The following is a 21,540-nucleotide window of genomic DNA, read 5'->3' on the forward strand; positions in this document are numbered from 1 at the left end:
AATGAATGAATGAATATAATAATGGGAAACCATGCAGGAAGGAAAAGCAGCTACTTTCTAAGTCAAATAAAATGTCTCCTGTGTTTTTGTGAAACTGTAAATCGATAATGTTGATTTAAAAAAAAAAAACAGGTTTTAATAGCATAATCACACAGCACATGTTGGATGATTACAGGCAATGCTATAGTAGTATTTCTAAAGTTTAGGCTTTATGTGTTTGTCCAGTATACTTATTTAGAATGTCACGTATGTGGACGCCAGGTCTTGAGCTATTTAACGGGTAAAAACAACTTATAATTTAGGCCACAGAGCAAATAAAATAATGTAGAGACCTAAATACACTCAGGTTTTAGGAGTCTTCTGCAGGGCTTCATAAAAAAAATTAAGAAATGCTCTATTAACTTGGGGTTATGATTGAATTTACTACTAACAGTGTTACATTGTGCAGCTGCTTGTAAAGCTGGTGGCTCATGTGGCAGCTAATAATTATACAATAATGCAGCTCATAGTCAACACAGAGTTCATATAAACACTCAAAACACCCCCTGAAGTCATAAACTACAAACATGGAGCTGTCACACCTGCCCAGACCTCCACTGACTGCAGGGTTGCCAGTTTTGAAGAAGTACTGTTGGATGGTGAAAACATAAATCGTGAGCTGTTTGCTTTGAGTAGAAATCTGTTTTATATAGTGCAGAACACTACATCATAAGCATGCAATCATCTCACAAAATACCTCGGCTTTTATTTAAAATCCCAGTTCTTCTTTCCAACCTGGCAACCCTGCACACCTGCGCGCTATTTGGCTTTTGCAGCGTCTGGAACAGCTGATGCGCACCGGCGACACAAACGCGTCTGTTTCTAATCAAAGAAACGCGTAAAGGAGATGGATAGAAACAAAGTGAAGCGACAAATGAGGAAAAAGACGCTTCAGCAACAGAAATACGCAGGAAGGGTTAAACAGGCGAGAGAAACACACCGACGGATTTCCGTTTGTCCTCCTCGGATGTAAACTTGTGAGTGTAACGTGAACAAAGTGACTTGGAGCTCCAGTTCTAAAGCATCCAGACTCCAGTGAACTTATTGTAACCTGCAGACAGTGAAGGAGCCTCATGGCTGCTCATCCAGCACTAAGGTAAGCCACTTTCTAATGAGGATTATATTTCTGTCTTTCAGCCTGTTGCATGTTGTAGGTTCATAAATTCTTTGGCAGGAGCTTTGTGGCTTTTGGTGTTTTTGGGTAAAAGTGACCACAGTTAAAAAAAAAAAACACTGATCAGAGGCCTTCTGCTGGAGGAGCTCTGAAACTTTTAAAAAGTCTGTGAAATGATTAGTTGAATTGTACATTGAATTTGTCTTTTAAACTTAATCTCATTTTTGTGATCCAGTATTTCCTGTTGAAGGTGTTCCACATGTTTAGTTTTGTATTGTTGATGCTACATTTGGTTCAGTAAATATCATCAGCTGACTTCTGCATGATGGATTTTCTTCTTAAGTTGTGCTCAAAGATGGAATTTTTCATGAAGGCTTAATTTCTTTTTTCATATTTTCACTCATCATCAGAGATCATGTGACCTACTTGTCTCATATTGCTGATTGTCGTCGCCTTAGTATCCAGTGTGTCACCTTGACTCAGGTGCAGGCTCTTCTGTAATGTGTGCACATGTGAGTAATTGTCAGCTACCAGTTGGAGTCACATCCAGACAATAGTGGGGGATATTATTCATATTGGCAGGTCATATATACTTACTTTAATTCATTTCTAATCGTGATTCAGCTTCGTAGTCACTCTGAACTGACCTTTCAGTGTGCTGGTGGAGGAGACACTGTTGTGTAGCTGAGTGGGAGAAGTTCATCCATGGAGTCTCATGATTCAGTATCAGCCCAAACAAATAAATGATTAGTGCAGATCTGCTGATTTGAGTAGAAGGCTTTTTTCCCCGCTCTATGTTGAAAATTCATGTGAAATGATTATTTGTATAATGACAGCAACTAAATAGGTTTTTATTGTTATTGAAGACGGACTGAAAAGCAGGTATCTTGAATCTAAAGTGTGGGAGTTTTCATTATTGTTATAAAAACCATGAAAATAATGAGACATGTCCATAAAATATTTTAGTTGATTCTAAGGGAGCAAAATAGGATTTTTAAAAAATCAGATTTCTGGTGTGAACATTATTTTAGTCAGTTTTTTTGTTTTTGTTTTTACAATTGACATGATGTAAATTGTTCTAGAAACTATCTGTAATTTAACAACACAGGAAAATTCAATAAAATAACTTACTTATAATTTTTCTATCCTTAATGAAAATAGTTTTTCTTTCAGATAACAAATAAAAAAGATACAAACAATATATTTTTGCTGATTTTAAATACAAACAACAACATATTATGCAGACAAACATTGCAAAAGAACAAATTACAAAATTTTTGTATGGTTGAGCTGTAAATTAATCATTTCTTTTTAAAACTAGATGTTATCTGTAATTTAACCAAACAAGAAAAGTCTTTAAAATAACACTAAATTGTGAATAAAATGAAAGTTTAAAACTATTAAATCAATCATGTTTTGCAGTGTGCCGTGGTTGTAATATGTATTTTAAAAGTGTAATCTTGCTAATAATCCGTATTTTCACTAAAGGTATCAGTAACCTGATTACATCTTTTCTAACTTGTAACTTTAACACAGTACAGCTACCTTTTGTTTCTATCTTAACTCCATAACACCGCTCCATGTGTTCTCCAAGTTCTCGTGTTGACTTCGTGCTGCCCGTGTGGCTCATGGAAAACCCAACTAGTGGATCACCAAAGCTGTTCATATCTGCACAAAACTTTCTCCACCAGAGAAGCAGACTGACATTTCTGCCTCCATACAGCCAGCATGGCTTAAAAAAAAAAAAAACCTGGACCTTTTGTGTCTGCTGTGACTTCACAGAGCAGTTGGGTTGTGAAACATGAGTAAACTATCTGCTTCCTGACGTCACGCGGAATGATTCACGTCTTTTGAGGTCCGGTTAACTCTTTTTTTTTTTCTTTTCTTTTTTTCTTACTATTTGGAGTTTTCCTTGTAGCTGAACACAGTATTTGATCCCCCCGAGGAGACGTCTGACATTGCTTTTCCTCTCGCCTCTGATATTCGCAATCCAATTTCCCCCCTTTTTTTTTCTTGCTTTCTGTTCTTAACACCTTCCTTTGCATTGCGCTCATCCCTCCTCTCACCCTCCCGCTCTCACCCAATCTCTCCTTCAGCGTCCTTTCCCCCTCCATAGTCAGCCACCTTTTTTTTTTTTTTATCTCTAAACTCCCTATAGCCTCCCTCATCTTCTCTTGTCTTTCTTTTCTACCATCTCCGTCTTTCTTTCTTTGCCGCCCCCCCTCGTCGGTTCGAGGTGCAGGTCCGGCGAGGTGTAATTGGGTTGTGCTCCGTTAGAGAACCGCTGGGAGAGGAGCTTTAATCTTTAGTCTCGCTAAAAATGTAAAGGAAAGGCTGGAGGCTTCTGGACGTTGGCGAGATCCTTCCCTCCTCGCCGCACACGCCTTGCATATTCCTGTTTAAAGACACAATACATTAACGCATGCAGGAGGATTATTCAGTGGCTGCAGGAAACCGCACCGACAAACAAACTCCTTTCAGTGCCTTCAAAAGACAAGTTTATATTCTGATTCAGCCCACAGCAAGTAAAGCGCATTAGAGCTCTCCAGGTGGTGTGTTGACTAGATAATGAGCGTTGAGGTAATTGATTGGGGGTTGTAATTAGTGGTTAGCTGTCACTGATTAATCACAGTCCACTACTTCCAGCGTTATCATCTCTGGGTTGTTTTTGAGCATGTGCGTCCGCCTCACCGGGCAGAAATCAAGCCTTTTATTGTGTTGCTTTAGCTCCGACCCCGGCTCTCCAAAAACGCTCTCTTCTCCTTCTCCGTACCCCCCACCCTCCTCCCCAACAAAAAAAAAACATTTCATTAAAACGTTGCTCCCTTTCATTGCAGCTATTTCATTTCCTCGCCCTCGAATCCCTCCAGTTATTAAAAATATATAAATAAACACGAGGCAGCGATTGGCGCTCCGGTCCTCGAGGCTTTTGTCCTATTGTCATTTGTGATTAGTGCTGGTTTGTCAAATTAGCCCGCTTTAATCTCACAATTAAATGATCTAATAAGTTTTGCAGTTGTATCAGATGAAACTTTTTGTAAGTGACTCATTTGTATGCTGAAGCCTGTGAAATCATTTCTGTTAATAGGATAATTCCGCCGCTAATCAGCAAGTTTTCGCTCAGATGAGGTACTGCTGAGCTTCCTGCTACATCTCCAGATTACCGGCAGATAGCTGCCGCGCTGCTCGCTAATATTACAACAGAGACAGGAGAAACACCTTCATCTGTCTGTGCGTCTGCTCACCTGTACAGCAGTCGGGGCCTGTTTATGGCTCGTCTGGTGGTTAGTGGTTGGGCTGCAGGTTGGCAGTGTCATGGAAACAGGCAGGAACTCGCAGTGGTTTAACCTTCTGAGGTTTGTGTGCTGTTTGAACGCCCCTGTGTGTGTCTTTGTACTTCTGTCTTTGAGTTTTTAACTGCAGGAGCGAGGACTTTTTTATGGAAAATGCAAACATTTTTCCGCAGGTTCTTGCTTCTTCAAGGTGTCATTGGAGGGTCAAAGACGCAGTGAAAGGATAGATCAGTGTTTCTCAAAGTCCAAACTGAATGGAAAGTCAATCCGGGCTCAGCCTGCAGCTCGTGTTGTGAATGCAATGGGTTATAAGGTGGAATATTTTTATTTTGAAACAAACTTTCTGTTGATCGGTTTGTTGTTAGTGACATTATCAGTCAATGAATAATAAGAATGTCCAATCAAGGCTTTTTTTAACTGATTGGTCTTGACTTAATTGAACCTAACTCTGAACCTTGTTTATGTCTGCAAATTTTGTACAGTTTTTAAAAAAAGTTTTTATTCGAGGGTAAAGACACAGTGAAGGCGAAATCAGTGCTTCTCAAAGTCCAAACCGAGTGGAAGTCAGTCCAGGCCTGGTCCACACCTCATGTTATGAGCACAATACTGAAAAAAGTGAAATGTTTCCTAATTTGGAAAAAAAAAAAGATCTATTAATTGATCAACTGTTAGTGATTTAATAGTAAATAAATGCTTTTTACTGATTGGGATTAGTTTTATTAACCCTTTCAACGCTATAGCCCGATGGACCAGTCTGCAGCTTTCACCCCGTTCAACCCTGTAGCCCGGTATAGTGGCTCCGGTGTGTGGCGACTCTCTGTTACATTCATGTTGGTTGTCTCTCAGTGGGAATCTCCGTATGTGAACAAGCGATTCAGACATGAAATAAATTATGCAAATAGTAATAATAATAATAATTGCATACAGGGTTCTCGCCAGCGTCATAACAAAGTACCAGCCCGTTACGCTGCTGCCTGTAAAAATTACGCTACAAATTGGGCCGATACGTTCTGGTCCAGCCCTAGTATGAAAATCCATCTTTTTAGTAGTCCGGGTCATATTTACGCTTTGCCATCTTGCATCCCAACATCAACACAAACTTAAAATGAATGTCAAACAAACTATGGTTGCCATGCCTGTCAAAATAAAAGTTTTTTCAAAATAAAAAATGAGTCCAACCTGAGACGCACATTATACATTATTTGATTTTAACCAGCTGTCCGCGACCCACCCAGAACAGGTCCACGGCACACCAGTTGAGAACCCGTGATCTACAGCACATTTTCTGACATGCATGTCCTTTGTCTTCGACCTTATGGGTTAATATATTCATCAATTACCTGTTAGTCGTTAACAACCTTAGTCCACTGTCACGAAGGTGTTAGTAAAGCGTAATTGTTCCTCCTCTTCTGTCTTCACAACAAGATTCATTACCTCCTATGTAACAACAACAGAAATGCTTTTTTTTTTTTAATTGCATGCAGAGCTTTTCAGTTGCTGGACACATACAGTGGATTGATTTTAATAACCAGTCCAGATTGGTTTAGAGTACTTGAAGTTATCTAAGAAATCAGTGATGGAGTTAAACTATTACATGACTCGGGTCAGATCAGTGGCAACAAAAACAAACAACTTTGCTTAGGGCATTACTGATAAATGGTGTAACTGGAGATTATTTACAACAATTCTGTTCCTAGATCAGTGTAGTTTTAATCTGGGTTTCTTCAAAAGTTTAAATTGGGATTAGTGAGGAGGTGGAGCCAGAGCTACATCATATCATACAGCAGATGGTAGAAATATGGACAATTTCTTAAATAGGGAAACAACTAATAATGATGATAATAATAATTTTTAGAAATGTAAAATAATTTGTTGATTATTTTTTGATTATTTGATTTGCGGTTTGATCTATAAATGTCAAAAATAGTTAAAAATGTAAATCAGAGCCTAAAATGATGTCTTTAAATGTCGTGCTTCATTCACAATCTAATCATACTCAGTTTACTATGAAAAAGGAGGAAAGAAATCAGAAAATATTTCGATTTACGAAGCTGAAATTAGACCTTTTGTTCTTAAACAGTTACTGATATGATTATTCAATTATCAGATGGCTAGGAAACAGTTAAAACTGTACAAGTTGTGTTCTGTGGAAGTGGATTGTGTAGAGTAACAACAGCTCTGTATGTTGCAGCTGAACTTTCTTAATGTTTGTTTTTAATGTTGTTCCACAAACTAAAATCCATCCACCTCTTCTATCTGACTACCTCCGAGTCAGATCTCAAATTAAATCTCGGCTAACTATCTAAATAACCAGATTCCACTGGGGCCAAGCCGAAGCGTTCTCATTTATGTGAGTTTTTTTTTGTGCTTACACTTCCTGTTCCTTGTGGTAATTTGGATTAAACAACATGTTAAATGAATTTGGAGGAACAAAGTTCTCTAGGAGCCCTGTGAGGTACCAAAGGACAATAATACAACACCCCAATTATACAGCCTTTATCCAAACACGCTGCGGTGGCAGACCATTTTTCAAAATGATTATCATCATTTGCATTTAAGCAGCAAAACTGAAAACTCCTTGTAATAATGCATTTGATATGCCTGGAAAAAAAACTGTTCTGAATAAACAATATTTGCTGAGAATATCTGCAGCTCTGATGGTGTTGGTTCATCCTGAGCTCGACCGCTTTGTTCCAGAGATTTTACTATAGAATCTGTGAAGGGAAACATGGAGGTTAACAAAGCTACATATGATCCCAGTGACATGTTGAAAGATTGAAATGATCAATAAAGACACCTGCTGTGGAATAAGTGAAAAATGTGCTCACCCCTCAAGCTGCTCCTGTTTGATAATGTCAAAGAAAAAAGGCGACATTTAAGATTTGTTTGTTCGGGGTAACAAGTGAAACCAGATTCCAGAAGTCGTACTTAAACGCTCTCATGCTGAAGGAGACAGTGGAGCTCCAGTTTAATGTAATTCTGGCTTTTTTCTGTTGTTGACATCAGTCATACCGGAGTTAACTGCACAGGACTGTACCATGAAACAGGTTTGACATATCCAGACTTTCTTTGTGTTAGCTGGCTCAACAAAACCTAAAACCCCATAAAAGGCAATGAGTATCATGATGATGGTTATCGACGTTTCATGTTAACCAGGTTTTAATCTTTAGACTGAGCATTCTTTCTCAAAAGGGAGTGTTTATTGTGTCATGTGACTCTCCTTCCACACAAAATGGGCCAATCACGTGCTGCCTACTGATAGAGAGCCAAGAAAAATATAAAATTTTGGTTTCTGTAAAAAGTTGCTGCAAATTTTGCAAGAGAGGATGCTGGTAGAAAACAGTTGATTGTATGTTTGTATATTCATTTTCTCACTCAGTGAACTGTCAAGGCAACTGTTTATTTCTAACGCGACAGCTGCACATCAAAGCTCTGAAGCGTCATTCATTTAAACATGATGACGAAGAAGTATGTTTTGGTCTGACTTTGTCCCGTAATGCAGGATATCACTTTAGCTCTTGGCCAAATCACAGTTAAATTATTGTTATTGGTTGAATATTTTCTGTGATACATGTAATTTGTGTTCTATTAGGTGCCAGTACCAGTGGTGTAAAATGGACTTAACTGCAAATTAGGACTAAATATTAAAAAATGTATGCGTTTTCTGTATAACCAGCTAAATACATGTAGGTTCCCGTGGCAACACAATGCATACAGTGTGTGATACAGTAACTCCATTGCTTCGTTCAGTGGTATTACAGGCATACAGCTCAAAGGCTGTGCAGATATAACATAAATAGAAATCTGAGAATTGTCAGGGAATAAACTGGTGAAAGGGTGGCTCTACTTTCAGCCGATTTAAATCCCAAGCTGTGAACAGATACTCCTCTAATGCAGGTTAGCCGTGCAGCATCAGTTACTATGGTGATTTAGCAGATAAAAAAAAAAAGGGGTCACCTTTGTGACATGGAAAACTGACTTGACTCTCAACATACCTGCTAACTCGTTAATCATGTTTTATAATACAGCCATCTGGAGAGATTGTTGACTTGTTGCTGCTGATTTCATGCCGTAATGTTAAGCTGGAGAACTTGCTAATTTGCTTTGTTTTGTAATTACTACAGAAATAGACAGTCTGCCTTGTTTTCTTGCTGCGTCAGTCACAGGAGATATGATGTTTGTAGTGAGATCATGTGGTGGAGTTCAGGGGTTGTGACCTCGAATGTATTTTGACTCTCAACCATCTGGAATTTGAATAAATGTTAGTTCAGTGTTCAACGTTCAGTTTCATCATCAGTGATTCTGACCTTATGACATTAAATAAATATCAGATGTGGAACTTTGAATAATACGTTGGGCGAACTTAGCAACCCAGAAAATGGAGGAGAAGCTTCAATATTGAGTTTAAGTGTCATGTTTGAACCCAAGCCGAGCCTTAACCAAGCTGCTAACATATGAAAGTGTCGAACAAAGCGAGATATTTTGCCTGAACTGAACCAGAAAGAGAAAATTTGATGTAAATAAGGCCTGAAAATGTAACTTAAGCCCAAGATGAATGACCTGATGCTCCTGAGTGATGCTCCGTTGTCAATGGGGAGGTTTTACATGCCGCTGGTCGGTGCTCATCAGCAGGAATCAACACAGGATTCACCCACCTGTGTCCTTGCAAATATTTGCTGCATCCGATCAGGCAACGCTTCACTTGAAGGCTCTCCGCTCCTGGATTTCAAACTGCATCAACGTGGAGACTCGCTTGGACACTTTCTCCTTTATTACGAAAAAACAGTTCAACAAAATGTTTCCAAAAACATTTCAGGCGCGAAATAAGCTGCTGAATTTGTCTTCATTTTAGATGAACAAGGTTTAGTTTAAAAGTGTTTGGAAAGTTTCGTGAGGAGTCCGACCATGCTCGACGCTCCTTGTTTGCATAAAGTAGCCGAGACCTCTCTAGAACGCAACACGGCTTCACCAGAACGCATAGACGGGAAGCGTTGAAGTGACGGGTCCTGTGGATACAAACTATAAAAGTCCAGTGGCAAAATAATGTCTCCATCCTCCCGTTGTACCTCCTGACTCAGCCTTTGTGGATGCCTTTGAAAAAAAATGTTAATTTCAGAACAACAGCGGAGACTTTTTTCATTTCTTTGTTGTTCAGAATTGATGTGGTGTCATAATTAGCTGCAGGTCAAAGCAAAGTTTGGTCATGTAGGATCAGCGAAATGTTTCAAGCGGGGGGGGATGCATTATGTCAATGAGGGTCCTCGCAAGTATAGTGGGATAAATGCAGTGTGCGCGCGCTCGAATGCGAGGAGGGAAGGAGTGGGATAGTAAATCCCTCATTTCACCACTGTGCAGAGGAATGCCAGCATGATGTATGAGGTCACTCGTCCTTCAAGAAGCTTTGCTCGATCCGCTTTTATCAGGCTGCCGTTGGCTCAGCGCACACACAAGACACGCAAACAGGGCCGAGCCTACCTGAAAGGTCACTGTGAGGAATGTTGGTCCATCATTTTGGCTATTACCCTTCATTAGTTGTAAAATATCTCTGTCCAGCTGACTATGTGAAACAGTCGCTGCTTATGAGACGTTTCTGTCAGGACCTCATGAATTCTTCAAGCAGCCGATCGGCCTCCACCTCCTCCTCCTCCTCCTCCTCCGAAGTCCCTGATCGCTCAGGTGAGCTGATGGCTGAAGTCATCACACATTCTCCTCACACCTCCACCAGGTTTGTGTGTCAGTCGTCCTCATCATGATGGCGTAACACACACACACATACTCTCGCCTGGTTAAAAATTCCATCAAACCCCCCCAAAGCTAACGCTGTATTGCTTGTTTTTTTTTGTTTGTTTTTTTTGTTTATGTACTACTGTCTTCCTCCCCCTTCCTTTTTTTTTTTTTTTTAAAAACGTTCAATTCAAAGTTTTCATTAAAATGCAAAGGATTTTTGCCTCTCTCACTTATTCTCCTCTCAATCTGCCAATTTCTCCCCACTGCACTTGAGAATTATCTTGACTTGTAAGGCTCCGCAAGTTCGTCTTGCCTGCCGATTCGCTCTCTTTGCGGTGCTCTGGGGGGGGTGCGGTTATTTCTCTGCGGGGGAAATACAAATATCTCTGCTGCACTGGGCCAATTACTCACCCTGACTGTTTCTGTGAGCTCAACATCGTCACATTACAGCAGTCAGTCATTTAGCTCCCATTGTAATGACCTGCAGCGAAGAGCGCCTGACCTCAGAGCTGATGGTTAATTTTTCATCTCAGGATCACAATTAGCAGGAAATCAGAACAGCTACATGACAATCGCGAAGCAGGAGTGGCTGGCGTGGGTGGGTTCTGTTTTCTGATGGTTTCGTATAAAAATAAACTAGATGCATGTTTTTTTTTTTTTCCTGTTTGCTGGTCAAGGTACATTAGGGGTGAGACACTGATAATAAACTTCATGTGAAAAACAATATTCAGAGTGCTTCACAACAAACAAAGCAGCGCGTAGAATCATTACGACGGAGGCAGCGGGATAAGACAGAAAAACAAGTCTTCTCTCCCACAAACACTCGACACTGCAACTTCCTCCTCGCTTTAATTAAGACTTTCTCGGCTGTGCAGGTTCGTGTTTGCGAAAAGTTTCCGATGCATCCACGGCCACGTGTTTAATTGTTTCTAAAAAGTGACACATGATGATGTATGTTGTGTTAATTATAACCACATCACCATGAGATCCGAAGTGAATAAATAAATGAATGAATTACAGAAGCTGCACAAAGGTGCATGTGCAATGATGGGAATAATAATCATCACTGTGCTGTCGCTCCGGCTAATGACTCCGAGCATGATGCCTTGTACAATATGCAGCAGTGCCGCTAATTTAAAGTGTGTAATTGCAGTCTGACTGGAGTTAAAACAAAATTTACGCCACAGATTAAAGCTGTAAACCGTAACTTATCATGACATTTAATTTTAGCGTTATTGCTGAAGTTTCTTTCTGTGCAGCTCGTTTTTTTTTTTTTCTTTTCTGTTCTTGTCTGAGCAGCACAGAATTACCATTTCTTCTTCTTCTTCTGTTTATCCCAAACACAACACAACATGCTTGATTGCCTGCAAACACAAAGATTTTCCCGAGAAAAGACTATGAAAGCGTTCTTAAAATGGCCGTACAGTAAGTAGGTTGAATCGCTCCTGTGTAGCAGCAATCAGTGAGTAGCATGTGCTGCTCCAGTGGGAATCCATTAATAAACAGCTGACAACATGACGCACACTATAAACCAGAAACAGCAGGGAGAGATTGTGCTTGTTGATTATATTGAAGGATTTCATAAAAGGAGCTTCAGAGACACTTTTTACGGCTGCACACACGCAAACACGTGACATATGTCCTTTCATAAGTAAAGAGTTGTGCTTACATCGTGCTTTTAGATTGCCAGCAGAGTGTGTGTGTGTGTGTGTGTGTTGATGGACTATTTTGAACAGCTGACATGGAGTCTGATGGGGATTCTGTGCTTTGTTCCAACTTTTCTCTCCTCCTTTTTCCCCTCTGTGCTCAGGGAAACATGCAGCTCAGATCTCTGTTGGACAAAACATCTGTTCAGCCTCAGTGGAAGTTCAGGAGAAGTGTGAAATAAAAACTTGTGTGTGCATGTGCGTCGTGAGCGCCGCACGTGTGCCGCCATTAGTGCACATTGTTGTCCGATATTGTGCTTGGACGTGTGCGTGTTTGTGTGGTTTGGTTTATTTTTGCATCAGAGGATGTGGACAGCCAAGTGGATGAAGTGTGTTAAATTCATGAAGGGTGATGATCCGCATGAGGCTCTAAAAGAATAATGTTTGGGCTCAACAAGGAAAAAAACTCAACAGCTTTAACAGTAACGTCAATCTTTTTCAGTTAAGACAACATCTAATAAATATAATATGATCAACCAACAAAATATGCCAAGTTGGTGGAATTAGGTATCTTTATTTACTTAATAACTAAACTCTTTTTACTTGATTAGTCGTGAAAATGTATTAATTTACCAGTTTTTCTGTTATTTTTTCTATATTTCTTACCTAATTACCATAGTTATCAACACAAGCTGACGAATGTTTTAAAAAAAACTTGCCACTAGTAGAATTTCTGCAGTAGTTTGGTATTTTTTTCCTCACTGCAAATAAAAGAATTCAGTAGATCTGGCAGCAAGGGTGTCATAAAAAGGACCCTATTGTGAAAGGGTTGTATTTGAACCCTGTTATTTCAACTAACCATGTAATTTTGGTGCCTAAACTTTAGCAAAGCTTTTCTAAACCTAATCAGTGAGTGAAACTGAACTGTGTTCTAACAACAATGGTGTTACGCTGGAGATGAGCCCTGATCTCCTGGCTGAAAGTCCTGTTGCTGACGTATGCCTCCATTTTTACCAAGACTTTGTGGCTCTTTCAGACTACAAGCCTTTCCTCTACGTCACGGTTTTACCTTTTGGTCAGAAAATACATTACTTTCAGCATGCTATTTAGTTGTAAGAATGTGATTTTTGTGAGACAGATTTGGCATAACTTGGGACTTTTTCTTTACTCTTTGTCCACCACTAGCATCTGTACTCTTGCAGAGGTTTTCCTCTTTCTTCCTCATAATGTGACGTCTCCCATAAAAACTCATGATTTCACAGTTGGGTCTAATTACCTCCTACTCAGTTTTTCCTTTTGGGTCACGTTCTTAATAAGTCCCTGTTTACGTGTAGCAAAAATGCTGTTGTTTCAATGCGTCTGGGCCTTTGGCTTACACGTAAACAAAGCTACAAGTCACTGAAAACGATCATATCTAAGAATTCTGGCCACAGTGGAGGTGTCTGTCTTTACGTTTGCGTGTAGACAGGAGGAGACGGAGTTTGACGTCACAGTATGCAACAAAAATGTCATCAGCGTCATATGTGTGACCCATGTTTACAGGTTGGCTACTGTGAAAGTAAGTTAATATTTAGTGGTATAGTATTTTACTTGCTTTGTACTCTAACACCACGTTTAGGAGTAGCTCCACTTCTCTGTCGGCCCAAACAAACATTATCGTTGAAGTAACAGGAAGTAAATCGTGCCATTCGTTGTTGTGTTTTTTCCAGGATTCTGATTGGCTAGCATGGCTTTATACTTGTCGTTACGCTGCCCCCTATAGGTTCGGCNTTAAATTGGGATTAGTGAGGAGGTGGAGCCAGAGCTACATCATATCATACAGCAGATGGTAGAAATATGGACAATTTCTTAAATAGGGAAACAACTAATAATGATGATAATAATAATTTTTAGAAATGTAAAATAATTTGTTGATTATTTTTTGATTATTTGATTTGCGGTTTGATCTATAAATGTCAAAAATAGTTAAAAATGTAAATCAGAGCCTAAAATGATGTCTTTAAATGTCGTGCTTCATTCACAATCTAATCATACTCAGTTTACTATGAAAAAGGAGGAAAGAAATCAGAAAATATTTCGATTTACGAAGCTGAAATTAGACCTTTTGTTCTTAAACAGTTACTGATATGATTATTCAATTATCAGATGGCTAGGAAACAGTTAAAACTGTACAAGTTGTGTTCTGTGGAAGTGGATTGTGTAGAGTAACAACAGCTCTGTATGTTGCAGCTGAACTTTCTTAATGTTTGTTTTTAATGTTGTTCCACAAACTAAAATCCATCCACCTCTTCTATCTGACTACCTCTGAGTCAGATCTCAAATTAAATCTCGGCTAACTATCTAAATAACCAGATTCCACTGGGGCCAAGCCGAAGCGTTCTCATTTATGTGAGTTTTTTTTTGTGCTTACACTTCCTGTTCCTTGTGGTAATTTGGATTAAACAACATGTTAAATGAATTTGGAGGAACAAAGTTCTCTAGGAGCCCTGTGAGGTACCAAAGGACAATAATACAACACCCCAATTATACAGCCTTTATCCAAACACGCTGCGGTGGCAGACCATTTTTCAAAATGATTATCATCATTTGCATTTAAGCAGCAAAACTGAAAACTCCTTGTAATAATGCATTTGATATGCCTGGAAAAAAAACTGTTCTGAATAAACAATATTTGCTGAGAATATCTGCAGCTCTGATGGTGTTGGTTCATCCTGAGCTCGACCGCTTTGTTCCAGAGATTTTACTATAGAATCTGTGAAGGGAAACATGGAGGTTAACAAAGCTACATATGATCCCAGTGACATGTTGAAAGATTGAAATGATCAATAAAGACACCTGCTGTGGAATAAGTAAAAAATGTGCTCACCCCTCAAGCTGCTCCTGTTTGATAATGTCAAAGAAAAAAGGCGACATTTAAGATTTGTTTGTTCGGGGTAACAAGTGAAACCAGATTCCAGAAGTCGTACTTAAACGCTCTCATGCTGAAGGAGACAGTGGAGCTCCAGTTTAATGTAATTCTGGCTTTTTTCTGTTGTTGACATCAGTCATACCGGAGTTAACTGCACAGGACTGTACCATGAAACAGGTTTGACATATCCAGACTTTCTTTGTGTTAGCTGGCTCAACAAAACCTAAAACCCCATAAGAGGCAATGAGTATCATGATGATGGTTATCGACGTTTCATGTTAACCAGGTTTTAATCTTTAGACTGAGCATTCTTTCTCAAAAGGGAGTGTTTATTGTGTCATGTGACTCTCCTTCCACACAAAATGGGCCAATCACGTGCTGCCTACTGATAGAGAGCCAAGAAAAATATAAAATTTTGGTTTCTGTAAAAAAAAATGCTGTTACTGCAAATTTTGCAGCAGAGAAATGCTGGTAGGAAACAGTTGATTGTATGTTGGTATATTCATTTTCTCACTTAGTGAACTATCAAGGCAACTGTTTATTTCTAACGCGACAGCTGCACATCAAAGCTCTGAAGCGTCATTCATTTAAACATGATGACGAAGAAGTATGTTTTGGTCTGACTTTGTCCCGTAATGCAGGATATCACTTTAGCTCTTGGCCAAATCACAGTTAAATTATTGTTATTGGTTGAATATTTTCTGTGATACATGTAATTTGTGTTCTATTAGGTGCCAGTACCAGTGGTGTAAAATGGACTTAACTGCAAATTAGGACTAAATATTAAAAAATGTATGCGTTTTCTGTATAACCAGCTAAATACATGTAGGTTCCCGTGGCAACACAATGCATACAGTGTGTGATACAGTAAGTCCATTGCTTCGTTCAGTGGTATTACAGGCATACGGCTCAACGGCTGTGCAGATATAACATAAATATAAATCTGAGAATTGTCAGGGAATAAACTGGTGAAAGGGTGGCTCTACTTTCAGCCGATTTAAATCCCAAGCTGTGAACAGATACTCCTCTAATGCAGGTTAGCCGTGCAGAATCAGTTACTATGGTGATCTAGCAGATAAAAAAAAAAAAGGGGTCACCTTTGTGACATGGAAAACTGACTTGACTCTCAACATACCTGCTAACTCGTTAATCATGTTTTATAATACAGCCATCTGGAGAGATTGTTGACTTGTTGCTGCTGATTTCATGCCGTAATGTTAAGCTGGAGAACTTGCTAATTTGCTTTGTTTTGTAATTACTACAGAAATAGACAGTCTGCCTTGTTTTCTTGCTGCGTCAGTCACAGGAGATATGATGTTTGTAGTGAGATCATGTGGTGGAGTTCAGGGGTTGTGACCTCGAATGTATTTTGACTCTCAACCATCTGGAATTTGAATAAATGTTAGTTCAGTGTTCAACGTTCAGTTTCATCATCAGTGATTCTGACCTTATGACATTAAATAAATATCAGATGTGGAACTTTGAATAATACGTTGGGCGAACTTAGCAACCCAGAAAATGGAGGAGAAGCTTCAATATTGAGTTTAAGTGTCATGTTTGAACCCAAGCCGAGCCTTAACCAAGCTGCTAACATATGAAAGTGTCGAACAAAGCGAGATATTTTGCCTGAACTGAACCAGAAAGAGAAAATTTGATGTAAATAAGGCCTGAAAATGTAACTTAAGCCCAAGATGAATGACCTGATGCTCCTGAGTGATGCTCCGTTGTCAATGGGGAGGTTTTACATGCCGCTGGTCGGTGCTCATCAGCAGGAATCAACACAGGATTCACCCACCTGTGTCCTTGCAAATATTTGCTGCATCCGATCAGGCAACGCTTCACTTGAAGGCTCTCCGCTCCTGGATTTCAAACTGCATCAACGTGGAGACTCGCTTGGACACTTTCTCCTTTATTACGAAAAAACAGTTCAACAAAATGTTTCCAAAAACATTTCAGGCGCGAAATAAGCTGCTGAATTTGTCTTCATTTTAGATGAACAAGGTTTAGTTTAAAAGTGTTTGGAAAGTTTCGTGAGGAGTCCGACCATGCTCGACGCTCCTTGTTTGCATAAAGTAGCCGAGACCTCTCTAGAACGCAACACGGCTTCACCAGAACGCATAGACGGGAAGCGTTGAAGTGACGGGTCCTGTGGATACAAACTATAAAAGTCCAGTGGCAAAATAATGTCTCCATCCTCCCGTTGTACCTCCTGACTCAGCCTTTGTGGATGCCTTTGAAAAAAAATGTTAATTTCAGAACAACAGCGGAGACTTTTTTCATTTCTTTGTTGTTCAGAATTGATGTGGTGTCATAATTAGCTGCAGGTCAAAGCAAAGTTTGGTCATGTAGGATCAGCGAAATGTTTCAAGCGGGGGGGGATGCATTATGTCAATGAGGGTCCTCGCAAGTATAGTGGGATAAATGCAGTGTGCGCGCGCTCGAATGCGAGGAGGGAAGGAGTGGGATAGTAAATCCCTCATTTCACCACTGTGCAGAGGAATGCCAGCATGATGTATGAGGTCACTCGTCCTTCAAGAAGCTTTGCTCGATCCGCTTTTATCAGGCTGCCGTTGGCTCAGCGCACACACAAGACACGCAAACAGGGCCGAGCCTACCTGAAAGGTCACTGTGAGGAATGTTGGTCCATCATTTTGGCTATTACCCTTCATTAGTTGTAAAATATCTCTGTCCAGCTGACTATGTGAAACAGTCGCTGCTTATGAGACGTTTCTGTCAGGACCTCATGAATTCTTCAAGCAGCCGATCGGCCTCCACCTCCTCCTCCTCCTCCTCCTCCGAAGTCCCTGATCGCTCAGGTGAGCTGATGGCTGAAGTCATCACACATTCTCCTCACACCTCCACCAGGTTTGTGTGTCAGTCGTCCTCATCATGATGGCGTAACACACACACACATACTCTCGCCTGGTTAAAAATTCCATCAAACCCCCCCAAAGCTAACGCTGTATTGCTTGTTTTTTTTTGTTTGTTTTTTTTGTTTATGTACTACTGTCTTCCTCCCCCTTCCTTTTTTTTTTTTTTTTAAAAACGTTCAATTCAAAGTTTTCATTAAAATGCAAAGGATTTTTGCCTCTCTCACTTATTCTCCTCTCAATCTGCCAATTTCTCCCCACTGCACTTGAGAATTATCTTGACTTGTAAGGCTCCGCAAGTTCGTCTTGCCTGCCGATTCGCTCTCTTTGCGGTGCTCTGGGGGGGGTGCGGTTATTTCTCTGCGGGGGAAATACAAATATCTCTGCTGCACTGGGCCAATTACTCACCCTGACTGTTTCTGTGAGCTCAACATCGTCACATTACAGCAGTCAGTCATTTAGCTCCCATTGTAATGACCTGCAGCGAAGAGCGCCTGACCTCAGAGCTGATGGTTAATTTTTCATCTCAGGATCACAATTAGCAGGAAATCAGAACAGCTACATGACAATCGCGAAGCAGGAGTGGCTGGCGTGGGTGGGTTCTGTTTTCTGATGGTTTCGTATAAAAATAAACTAGATGCATGTTTTTTTTTTTTTCCTGTTTGCTGGTCAAGGTACATTAGGGGTGAGACACTGATAATAAACTTCATGTGAAAAACAATATTCAGAGTGCTTCACAACAAACAAAGCAGCGCGTAGAATCATTACGACGGAGGCAGCGGGATAAGACAGAAAAACAAGTCTTCTCTCCCACAAACACTCGACACTGCAACTTCCTCCTCGCTTTAATTAAGACTTTCTCGGCTGTGCAGGTTCGTGTTTGCGAAAAGTTTCCGATGCATCCACGGCCACGTGTTTAATTGTTTCTAAAAAGTGACACATGATGATGTATGTTGTGTTAATTATAACCACATCACCATGAGATCCGAAGTGAATAAATAAATGAATGAATTACAGAAGCTGCACAAAGGTGCATGTGCAATGATGGGAATAATAATCATCACTGTGCTGTCGCTCCGGCTAATGACTCCGAGCATGATGCCTTGTACAATATGCAGCAGTGCCGCTAATTTAAAGTGTGTAATTGCAGTCTGACTGGAGTTAAAACAAAATTTACGCCACAGATTAAAGCTGTAAACCGTAACTTATCATGACATTTAATTTTAGCGTTATTGCTGAAGTTTCTTTCTGTGCAGCTCGTTTTTTTTTTTTTCTTTTCTGTTCTTGTCTGAGCAGCACAGAATTACCATTTCTTCTTCTTCTTCTGTTTATCCCAAACACAACACAACATGCTTGATTGCCTGCAAACACAAAGATTTTCCCGAGAAAAGACTATGAAAGCGTTCTTAAAATGGCCGTACAGTAAGTAGGTTGAATCGCTCCTGTGTAGCAGCAATCAGTGAGTAGCATGTGCTGCTCCAGTGGGAATCCATTAATAAACAGCTGACAACATGACGCACACTATAAACCAGAAACAGCAGGGAGAGATTGTGCTTGTTGATTATATTGAAGGATTTCATAAAAGGAGCTTCAGAGACACTTTTTACGGCTGCACACACGCAAACACGTGACATATGTCCTTTCATAAGTAAAGAGTTGTGCTTACATCGTGCTTTTAGATTGCCAGCAGAGTGTGTGTGTGTGTGTGTGTGTTGATGGACTATTTTGAACAGCTGACATGGAGTCTGATGGGGATTCTGTGCTTTGTTCCAACTTTTCTCTCCTCCTTTTTCCCCTCTGTGCTCAGGGAAACATGCAGCTCAGATCTCTGTTGGACAAAACATCTGTTCAGCCTCAGTGGAAGTTCAGGAGAAGTGTGAAATAAAAACTTGTGTGTGCATGTGCGTCGTGAGCGCCGCACGTGTGCCGCCATTAGTGCACATTGTTGTCCGATATTGTGCTTGGACGTGTGCGTGTTTGTGTGGTTTGGTTTATTTTTGCATCAGAGGATGTGGACAGCCAAGTGGATGAAGTGTGTTAAATTCATGAAGGGTGATGATCCGCATGAGGCTCTAAAAGAATAATGTTTGGGCTCAACAAGGAAAAAAACTCAACAGCTTTAACAGTAACGTCAATCTTTTTCAGTTAAGACAACATCTAATAAATATAATATGATCAACCAACAAAATATGCCAAGTTGGTGGAATTAGGTATCTTTATTTACTTAATAACGAAACTCTTTTTACTTGATTAGTCGTGAAAATGTATTAATTTACCAGTTTTTCTGTTATTTTTTCTATATTTCTTACCTAATTACCATAGTTATCAACACAAGCTGACGAATGTTTTAAAAAAAACTTGCCACTAGTAGAATTTCTGCAGTAGTTTGGTATTTTTTTCCTCACTGCAAATAAAAGAATTCAGTAGATCTGGCAGCAAGGGTGTCATAAAAAGGACCCTATTGTGAAAGGGTTGTATTTGAACCCTGTTATTTCAACTAACCATGTAATTTTGGTGCCTAAACTTTAGCAAAGCTTTTCTAAACCTAATCAGTGAGTGAAACTGAACTGTGTTCTAACAACAATGGTGTTACGCTGGAGATGAGCCCTGATCTCCTGGCTGAAAGTCCTGTTGCTGACGTATGCCTCCATTTTTACCAAGACTTTGTGGCTCTTTCAGACTACAAGCCTTTCCTCTACGTCACGGTTTTACCTTTTGGTCAGAAAATACATTACTTTCAGCATGCTATTTAGTTGTAAGAATGTGATTTTTGTGAGACAGATTTGGCATAACTTGGGACTTTTTCTTTACTCTTTGTCCACCACTAGCATCTGTACTCTGTTGCAGAGGTTTTCCTCTTTCTTCCTCATAATGTGACGTCTCCCATAAAAACTCATGATTTCACAGTTGGGTCTAATTACCTCCTACTCAGTTTTTCCTTTTGGGTCACGTTCTTAATAAGGCCCTGTTTACGCGTAGCGAAAATGCTGTTGTTTCAATGCGTCTGGGCCTTTGGCTTACACGTAAACAAAGCTACAAGTCACTGAAAACGATCATATCTGAAAACTCTGGCCACAGTGGAGGTGTCTGTCTTTACGTTTGCGTGTAGACAGGAGGAGACGGAGTTTGACGTCACAGTATGCAACAAAAATGTCATCAGCGTCATATGTGTGACCCATGTTTACAGGTTGGCTACTGTGAAAGTAAGTTAATATTTAGTGGTATAGTATTTTACTTGCTTTGTACTCTAACACCACGTTTAGGAGTAGCTCCACTTCTCTGTCGGCCCAAACAAACATTATCGTTGAAGTAACAGGAAGTAAATCGTGCCATTCGTTGTTGTGTTTTTTCCAGGATTCTGATTGGCTAGCATGGCTTTATACTTGTCGTTACGCTGCCCCCTATAGGTTCGGCATGCTCATAGCAGCTCTTAGTGACACGTTTATGCGGGTTTGTGTAAAAGAAGTTTTTTTTGAAAACGATCTGGTGTGAACAATACTATTTTTGAAAACGTAGATCCGTTTTTTGTAAATACCCAGCTATGTGTAAACGTGGCCTAAGTCTTTGCACCTTTTTTGTCAGTTAGTACCTCCTGAACTATTTGTGGAGGTTGAATATATGACTCGGAGGCCAGTGGCAGTAACGTGCAAAAGTTGCAGGCAGATTTCAGATGTTTAGATTCTTGTCGATCACATAACACCACCACGGAGGCGTCTGATCGACAACAAGCTCATTCTGCTGCATGACAGTGATTCCAAACACAGCCAGAGTCTATAAAGGACTACCTTCAGCCATGAAGACTAACAAGGAGTCACGACCTCAACATCCTCGAGTCAGTCTTGGATTATATGAAGAAAAAGCTTTAATCTGTAGAACAGCTCACCTTGAAATCACTGTGTGCAGGTTTGCCTGTAAGTGTATCAGTGCTGTTTTAACCCTTTGA

The 21,540-nt window shown here is 40.0% G+C and overlaps 1 long non-coding RNA gene across 1 annotated transcript; it reads right to left on the reverse strand.

Moving 5' to 3' along the window:
* Nucleotides 1-13,489: 13,489 nt before the first annotated feature.
* LOC103357385 (uncharacterized) lies at nucleotides 13,490-21,070 on the reverse strand. The gene is made up of 3 exons (XR_520201.1): nucleotides 20,981-21,070; nucleotides 20,476-20,477; nucleotides 13,490-13,549 (listed from the first exon to the last, which is right to left on the reverse strand). It is a non-coding gene; the product is annotated as an uncharacterized LOC103357385 (long non-coding RNA).
* Nucleotides 21,071-21,540: the final 470 nt, after the last annotated feature.

Source organism: Stegastes partitus, unplaced genomic scaffold (genome assembly GCF_000690725.1).
Source record: "Stegastes partitus isolate 25-593 unplaced genomic scaffold, Stegastes_partitus-1.0.2 Scaffold251, whole genome shotgun sequence".
NCBI lineage: Eukaryota > Metazoa > Chordata > Actinopteri > Pomacentridae > Stegastes > Stegastes partitus.